Source organism: Mauremys mutica, chromosome 1 (genome assembly GCF_020497125.1).
Source record: "Mauremys mutica isolate MM-2020 ecotype Southern chromosome 1, ASM2049712v1, whole genome shotgun sequence".
Lineage (NCBI taxonomy): Eukaryota > Metazoa > Chordata > Testudines > Geoemydidae > Mauremys > Mauremys mutica.
This window is the reverse complement of record NC_059072.1, coordinates 88,368,790-88,377,349: the sequence shown is the minus strand read 5'-3', so window position 1 is coordinate 88,377,349 and position 8,560 is coordinate 88,368,790. Positions and strand designations below refer to the sequence as shown.

Genomic DNA, 8,560 nt, shown 5'->3' with positions numbered 1-8,560 from the left:
ATTTCTTGAGTGGGGCATTCACATCTTAGGAGTGGCTTTCCTACAGAGAAATAGAAACATTCCCTTCTGTACATGACACTAGAGGGTGTTATATAACTGTTTATGGGAAATGGTTCACAGAGGAAAGTAGTTCTCCCCCATACATGTGTGTCAAATTGTGATGATCCTGGTTTCGCCTATGGAATAAACCACTTTAAGGCTTGCACAATCACAAAACTTATTACTATTCTATGGGTAAAGATCCTAGTGTTTCTCCCTGTGAAGAAAACAGCAAAACTCCCATCAATTTTTGGAGAACACCTCAGTGTGTTTTCATTACAGCAAATAGCTTTTCAACAGTTATAGCAGCTAGTATCATATTTTCCCAAGCCATTATTGCAAGACACAAGTTCAAACATAACTAATACTCACTAGTAAAGCCAATTTCTCTGAATTAGGACCTCCTGGGGAGGGCAGTTTGCCCTGGGGCTCCAATTTGAGAAGACCCCCAAACCAAGTGACTTTGTGATCTTCTGCTCGGGATGGCTACGCCAGGGCTATGATCCTGTGCTCCAGATCACAACACCAAGAGTGGGGAGTCTGGCCCTAGCCCAGCAGGACAGGAGCTGTGGCTGAGCAACAGGGTGAGTACAAGGTGAGCTTGCTCTTCAACCCCCAAACTTAGGGGCCTCACATTTGTGTTTTTGTAACTGACGTGTGTGTGTGTGTGTGTGTGTGTGTGTGTGTGTGTGTGTGTGTGTGTGTGTGTGTGTGTGTGTGTGTGTGTGTGTGTGTGTGTAAGGGTAGGGCCTCAGTCTCAGATTTTGTCCCAGGCTTTCAAGACCCTTTGTGTGCCCCTGCTGGGAGTCATGGTCCAGAGGAAAGAGACTGCTTAACCCACACAATCCCCTTTAGGACTGTAGATGGTCCTTGGGAAGTCCTTTGCAGGGAGTGCAATATCAGTAACTCATAACATGCATTTCATTACAACTTATGCCATTACAGTAATTCGCCATGTCCAATCTAAATTTTCTTTTACAGATTTAAAAATGTTATTAAAGCTAATGTTGAAAAATTATATAGTACACAGGTTAAGAAAAAAGTGTCTGTACAGCTGGGTATAGTGCTTAGATTATCCACAAATACAAGGTTTGTTTTTAAAGTCAGAAGAGACATATAGTGCATAATCAGCAATAACCCAAATTTAGGTGAATACATTTAAGAATACAGTTTAGATATTAGCATCCAAGTATTCAGGTACATCACTCATGAAAAGTTATACAGAGAGTTGGTTGTGGAAAGCAAATATAGCAATAGTGAGGATTGTCCCTCAGTAATTGAGAATATAGAGTAGGTTGCCCATTTAGAAAATACGATCTACTTTTATACAACACTACTTCTTTGTATCCCTCTCTTTAACCGCCACTACCATTACCCCTGCAATCTCAATGCCATATATCTGCCCCCTTTCAATTCTGATCCCCTAGACAATTCAGTTCCAGTAATTAGTTAGCTAGAATGCTGAGTTAGAGTATGAAAAGAATTAAGTTTGCAATACTGCACACCTCTGGGGACATGATGTCACTATTCTCACTAGTCACTGGATAGGCTCCATGCAAGGATGAGTACTTTATGATCCCCGAGTGCCTCTATTGCTGTTCTTTGTATGCAATTACACTGCTCTACAGCCAAAATGCTTCTGAAATAAATGTAGTCAAACTTTACTAATTCTGGGTCACTGAGAACGAAAATGATGCTTACAATTGTTGATTGGCTCTAGTTTTCAAGTTATGCTATTGGGTCAGTATATACGACCCTTGACTTGGGAATAGCGGCGGATAAGTGAGTTATAAAGGGAAGGGATCTCAATTTAAACCAGAAATGACTAAAATACATCTTTGACTGGATCTATGAATAAATCTATGACTGGGTTTGGACAGTACTTGCTTTTTAGGCAAAACAATGAATGATGCAATCTGAAGCTGGTATTGCGTCATACATGATATGAATTGCATCATGTTATTCCTAGAAGTCATGGATGATGCAATCATAACAAAGCTTACATCACTCTGCTTAACAAATTGCCCCATATCAGCTCTAGAAATCATACAGTGTCGTGCTCTCTTATTTGTCAGTGTTTGATTTTGCAAAGGGACACATTTCTGTTTAGCCAAAGTGAGCAGAGATGCCTCGTACTTGTGTGAACAGTGCAGATAACTTCTGCTATGTTTGTGGTGAAGTGACTTTTGCATCACAAAAGCGCAGTATAACCACTATGGTTAAGAAAGCCTATCACCTTTATTTTGGCTGCAAAATTGAAGATCAGGACAAGAGGTGGGCCCCACACATATGCTGCAACACTTGTGCAACAAATCTTCGCCAGTGGTTGAACAGGAAAAGGAAATCTATGCCTTTTGCAGTGCCAATGATTTGGAGAGAGCCAACAGATCATACCAGCAATTGTTACTTCTGCATGGTGCCTCCAGTTGGGAAAGGTGTGTCAAAGAAGAAAAAGTGGACTGTGCATTATCCAAACATTCCATCAGCTATACGCCCAGTACCCCACGGAGAAGGACTGCCGGTTCCTGATGCACCAAAATCATTCCCACTTGAGTCAGACGAGGAAGAGGAAGAGGATGAAACTTCTGGTCCTGAACCATCAATGTCACAGGACCCATATTTTCTCCCATCCTCCTCCTCTGAACCACACCTCAGAACATAAGGTGAACTGAATGACCTTGTCAGGGATTTGGAACTACCCAAGAGTAAGGCAGAGCTGTTGGGCTCCAGACTACAGCAGTGGAATCTCCTGGCAGGTGATGTTAGGGTTTCCATGTTCCATGACCGTCAAAAGGATCTTGATCCCATTCTTCTTCATGGAAGGTGATCTTGTAGCCTGCAACAACATCGATGGTGTGATGGCAGCCCTCAACATCGTTCACAATCCAGATGAGTGGAGACTGTTCATTGATTCATCGAAGACGAGTCTTAAAGCTGTTTTACTGCATAATGGCAATGTTTTGCCATCAATTCCAGTTGGTCATGCAGTCCATATGAAGGAAACCTATGACAACATGAAACAACTTTTGAGGTGCATAAACTATGACCAACATCAGTGGCAGCATTGTGGCGATTTGAAGGTTGTTGCTCTCTTGCTTGGTCTGTAGACTGGATACACAAAGTACTGCTGTTTTCTCTGCGAATGGGATAGTCGTGCAAGAGATTCCCACTACATCAAGAAAGATTGGCCACTCTGACAGTCATTGGAGCATGGGAGGAAAAGTGTTCAGCATCCACCACTTGTTGAATCAAGGAAGATTTTGTTACCACCCTTACACATCAAGCTGGGTCTGATGAAGAACTTTGTAAAGGCCTTTTACAAACTTCAAGCAGCTTTCAAGTATCTCCGTGGAAAATTCCCAAGGTTAAGTGAAGCTAAGATAAAGGAAGGTGTCTTTGTTGGTCCTCAGATTCGTGAACTTCTTCGAGATGATGCATTTGACCATGCACTGCGTGGCAAGGAAAAGACAGCATGGAAAGCCTTCCAGTTAGTGGCAATAAATTTTCTCGGAAACAACAAGGCAGACAACTACAGGTTGTTGGTGGAAAACCTCCTCAAGGCATACAAAAGCCTTGGTTGCAACATGTCACTAAAGATACATTTTTTGCATTCTCATCTAGATTTTTTTCCACCGAACTGCGGAGCAGTGAGCAACGAGCACGGCAAGCGATTTCACCAGGACATTTCAACTATGGAGAAACGCTATCAGGGCAAATGGAGCCCATCAATGCTTGCAGACTATTGCTGGACAGTGACAAGAGATGCTCCATTTAATGAATACAAGAGACAAGCCAAGAAGCGCCGAGTAGACACTGAATAGGACTAAACTATGTACATAATAGTTTTTTGCCTTTTGTTTCACAATAAATTTTAGTTATATAACCCTTTTGCTGATTTTTAAAGTGTTACATAAACAGGACAGGTGAAATATTATCATGTAAAGCAACCATAAACACATGAAAAGACCTAGGTTTACAATTTATGATTAAAACTCTACTATCTACACAATATACATAGACATAAAATGTAAAAACTTAAATATCTTAGAAACAGTAGCCAATCAGTTGTTTTAATTGTCATATTTGAATTCAGCACATCAAAATACATAATAAATAGCAGATGACTTCTCAAAAATTGTAGGCCAGTGTTATCTGACATCAGGCAAGTACATAAAAATCATAAGCTAGAGATTTCTGTTCTTATGGTGCATCATTTATAGGCCCCCCTTTTCTGAATTCTCTGTCCTAAGAAAGGAAGAGGCCTGACACATGTTCTGTGTCTAATTTGCCATGTATTGCCACACTCAGCAAGTCAACAGTTATATGAACCCCCCCTGCTGTAATGACTCAGCAGTGAGAAACAGGATCCTTTCGAAGTCACAACATAAACATACTATACTAATAAGAGGAACCTAAATTTCCACTCTGTGGTAATTTACATAGCAAGTGCTGGGTTAGACAAATCCTACAGGAATAAAAATTAATATCCAAATGCAAGTCATGCTCAGCCTCTTTCTGTCTCTCTATAATTTCATCACTTAGTCTGTTCCATTTCATTAACCTGAAAGAATGATTGCTTCATAATACTGCGCCATTTCTCCTGTACGTCAATGTACTTTTGCGGAGTGGGGGGGACCTAGGTGGACTTTCACTCTTAATTTCTTTGTTTATATCATTCCTTGCCCTTCTTCACTGCCACTCTTAGATCCCTGACAGTTGCCTGCAACAATAGATTGGGGATGTCTTTCATCATGCTGCCTTCTCATTAGCAAGGCAAGAAAGCCAACAGAATCTATTATTTATCTAGGGCTCAAAAGTTTACAAAGCACGCAGCATAAAAGGAAGGCTACTCTTTTAAGAAAGTGACTTCTCAGTCTTCCACATACCCAAACTCACTTGTATTTACTAATCTGTAATTATTAACCCTTCAGTAACATCAACATTTCAATGGCATTGTTTTAAACAACTGAAGTTTAAAGGAATAATCCTGAGGGACCCACAAGAAAAATCAGCATTTAAGGTAAATTACTTTTAACCCTATTTAATAGCATGTGGAGCTAGGAGGAGATGGTGGTTAATTAATATTTATTTGCAGGATTTAGGGGCAAGGTTTACTTGATTATATTTACTTTGATAGCAATGTATGTTACTCCTTTTATTGTACTGTGAACTTGACTCTTGTGAAGTGTTGGATTTACAGCCCTTGGAAACTGCTGTCTTCCATACACAATACAGAAGCAGCAAAGGCAGTATAAATAAGGCTGAAAGAAAATGGTGGGCTGCAATTTTGCTGGGAAAACTGCAACTTTCCACACACTCTGCAACTTTTCTGCATTGCCATTTGCTCCAATTTGTCCCAGACATCCCTCTGTTATGTGGAGGGGCATCTGGGCCAAATCTGAGTAAGTGGCATTGTGCCCTGGCACTTGTGGTGGGAGTGGGGGTGGAGGCAGACAAGGAGAGGGCCTGGGAACTGTGCAGGTCAGGGACAGGCTCCCCCACCTCTGGCTCACTGGGCCACCTGGCTACCCAGGAGCAGGATGAGCAGGGAGAGACCCCAGAGCCCAGCCATAAGTGGGGAGGGGAGTCAGCAAGGCCCCAGCATGGTGCCACAGGCAGAGTCTGTCCCAAGCACTGCAAGCACCCAGCAAGCCAGCCCCAACCCTGGGGCAGCACTGGTGAGTTTGTCCTTCATTGGTGCTTTGCCAGAGGGGAGGAAAGGGGATACAGAGGAGAGAGCCAGACACAGAATTGGGGGAGAGGGGTATCCAGCCCCATAGGAGGGTAAAGGACCCTGCTGCCAACTCAACATCTAGTCAGTTACAAAACAAAAGTTTAGGTCCTATCTCCCCACAGCTGCCTACATACACCTGCTCCCCTGCACACTACCTTTTGTGGTACTTGAGCTGACCGCTCCAAAACTGCAGCTTAAACAAACTGTGGCTGCAACTTTTGAACCAAAAAAAATCACAACTTTCTTTCAGCCTTAACACTAGCTCTTATACAGCTCTCTTCTTCAGTAGATTTCAAAGCATTTTGTCTGTTGTCTAGGCAGGCCATGCAACTGGTTTTAAACTAGACCTGGTGTGCCCAACTTACAGCCCATGGGCCATACAGGGCTCACCAGAGCATTTCGTAAGGCCTGGGGCCTACTTCAACACAATATACTAACGGGCAATTCATTAGTTTTTGTCATCGTGTTTACATCATTTTAGGTCACACAAGTGTGTAAATAAACAATACCTGTACGTAGAAAAAAACTAATTACATATGAAACAAGCTGAACTTAAAATATAAATCAAATACAGGTGACTTTAAATCTTATTAAAATATGTAGAATCTGTTTGACCCACACAAGGTTGTTCTTAGTTTTGTGGCTCTCCTGTGTAACAAGGTTGGGCACCACTGAACTAGGCAGTCCTGCTTTTTAAGGCTTGTCCCATCTGGCACCGAGAGAAAATTGGATGTGGTTTTGTCTGCTATAAGGGGGAGATGACATTCTGAAGAGTGTGTCACTCCTCCAGCATGACCTTGCACACACCACATCAGTACAGGAGGAGCAGCACGCTCTTCAAAAATGCATCCCCCATGCGGTCTGAAATCACATGCACCATGCAGGCAAGGTCATGCCAGTGAGGGCAAGCCCACACCATTCTCAGTCGTACTAGAATGTCCTGTATTCCAGGAGTGCACAGGTGACTACCCTTGGTCCATATCATTATCCCCACTTCACAGAACACTGAGGCTGAGGTCAAGTGACTTGTTCAAAGTCACGCAGCAGGCTAGTGGCCAAGTCAGAAACAGAACTCAAGTCTTCTGAATTCTAGTCCAACACTCTAGCCATTAGGTCATGCTGCTTTGTGCACTGCCTCACCTAAATAATCTCAATTCCTCATGACCCTGAGACCTCAGCTCTAGAGAAACGAGGACAGTCTCTGATCACTCAAATGGAAACCTTAGTTGAAACATTTTAGTTGGTTCTTCCAGGTTATATTTCAATACTTGTTTTTTAAATGCTTAGTAACCAACTGGAACCACATGAAAATTTTGATCTAGGGTGATCAGCCCTCTGAGGTTGTGTCTGCAGCATTTGAACGATCAATTTACAGGAAAATCTCTCACTATTTGCAACTCTGCTTTTTCCACTGGAGAGCTAGCTTCACTAATGCTCCCCCTCCCACCATCAATACCCATCAACACCCACCCGTAGCTGCACCGGAGGCCATGCAGTGCAGTATTGGCAGATTTGCCAAGAATCCCAGCCTAGACTAGTGTCAGAGTTGCCAACTCTTGCATCATAAAGCTCCAGCTTCTGGAGTCCCGGGGTTTACATGAGACTCCCCCCCCCCTTCCTTGCTTTATAGAGGGAACCATTTAAAGCAAGTGTCTAGCCACAGCTGGGCAGAAGAAAGCTGCAAAACCCGAAGGCTCACAAGCCAGAAACACCCCAACTTTGTTCGGGTTTGCCAGTGGTATGAACTGGAGGCAGCCTCACAACCTGGGGGCTGACGGTAACTCCCCCTCCCAGCCCGGCTTCCTTCCTATCAGGGCAGCTGCAGGGGGGCAGGGTCCCTGGCAAAGGGGGACGTTGCGGGCCAAGCGCTGCGGGAAGGGACCCGGGAACTATTCACCCCGCTCGCCCCCGCCACGTGGGCTCTGCGCCTACACCGCGGGGCGGGGCTCATCGCGGGGGGGGCAGGGGAGCGGGCAGAATTCTCGCGAGACTGGCGGGGAACTCGGTTGCTAAGGCAACCGGGCGGCCGCTCATGGGCGGGATTTCCGCCCCTTTGGGCTCCGCGCCTGGGCCCGGGGCGGGGCGTGCCCAGAGGGGGCGGGGCTGGGGCGGGGCTCAGGTACGGTGTGCGCGGTCAGGGGCCCGGAGCCTGTATTAGCATAGAGGGAGAGGGGTAAGGGGGAGGGTGGTGCTGGGCGGAGGGGAGGGGGTGTGAGTGGGTGTGTGGCAGGATGGGTGGGGGAGGGGTGTTGGTATGAGTGGGGGAGGGGTGTATGGCCAGAGGAGTGGGGGAGGGGTGTATGGGGGTGTTGGTGTGAGTGGGGGAGAGGTGAGTGGGGGTGGGGTGTATGGGGGTGTTGGTGTGAGTGGGAGAGGGGTGTGTGGCAGGATGGGTGGGGTGAATGGGTGTGAGGGAGGGAGGGGTGTATGGCAGGCTGTTGGTGTGAGTGTCAACTGGGGATGCTGTGGATGGTGTAGTGGAGGTAGAATGGGGCCTGGACAGGATGGGGTGGGACTTCCAGGAGAACGGCCCCCAGTCTCTGAGAGAGAGTCAGACATGTCATATGGGACAAGCCAGCCAGTGTCTGGCCAGCTGCTGAAGAAAGCCTGTGCCAGGGCATCTGAGGTGGACAGAGACTAAGAGGCACAAATTAAGCCTGCTTCCCCTCCGTGAACTTCCTTCTCCCTGTTAACCTGCTGAGTTATGTAGAGAGAGTCTGAAAAACACACTTCCCTAGATACCCCTGGTGATGACTGGGACCTAAACTATTAATTTGTGCAGAATTT

General features: G+C 45.3%; 1 protein-coding gene across 9 annotated transcripts in view; it reads left to right on the top strand.

Moving 5' to 3' along the window:
• Window positions 1-7,531: 7,531 nt before the first annotated feature.
• The window catches only part of AGBL3 (AGBL carboxypeptidase 3), a 61,868-nt gene continuing 60,839 nt past the window's right edge, over window positions 7,532-8,560 (top strand). For 5 of the 9 annotated variants that reach the window (XM_044997754.1, XM_044997763.1, XM_044997803.1 and 2 more), the window contains exon 1: window positions 7,860-7,892. The gene's annotated coding sequence lies outside the window, so the exon portion shown is untranslated. Of the gene's footprint in view, window positions 7,551-7,857; window positions 7,893-8,560 lie in introns of those variants that run through there. The other 4 variants (XM_044997793.1, XM_044997783.1, XM_044997738.1 and 1 more) reach the window with 3 other exon arrangements.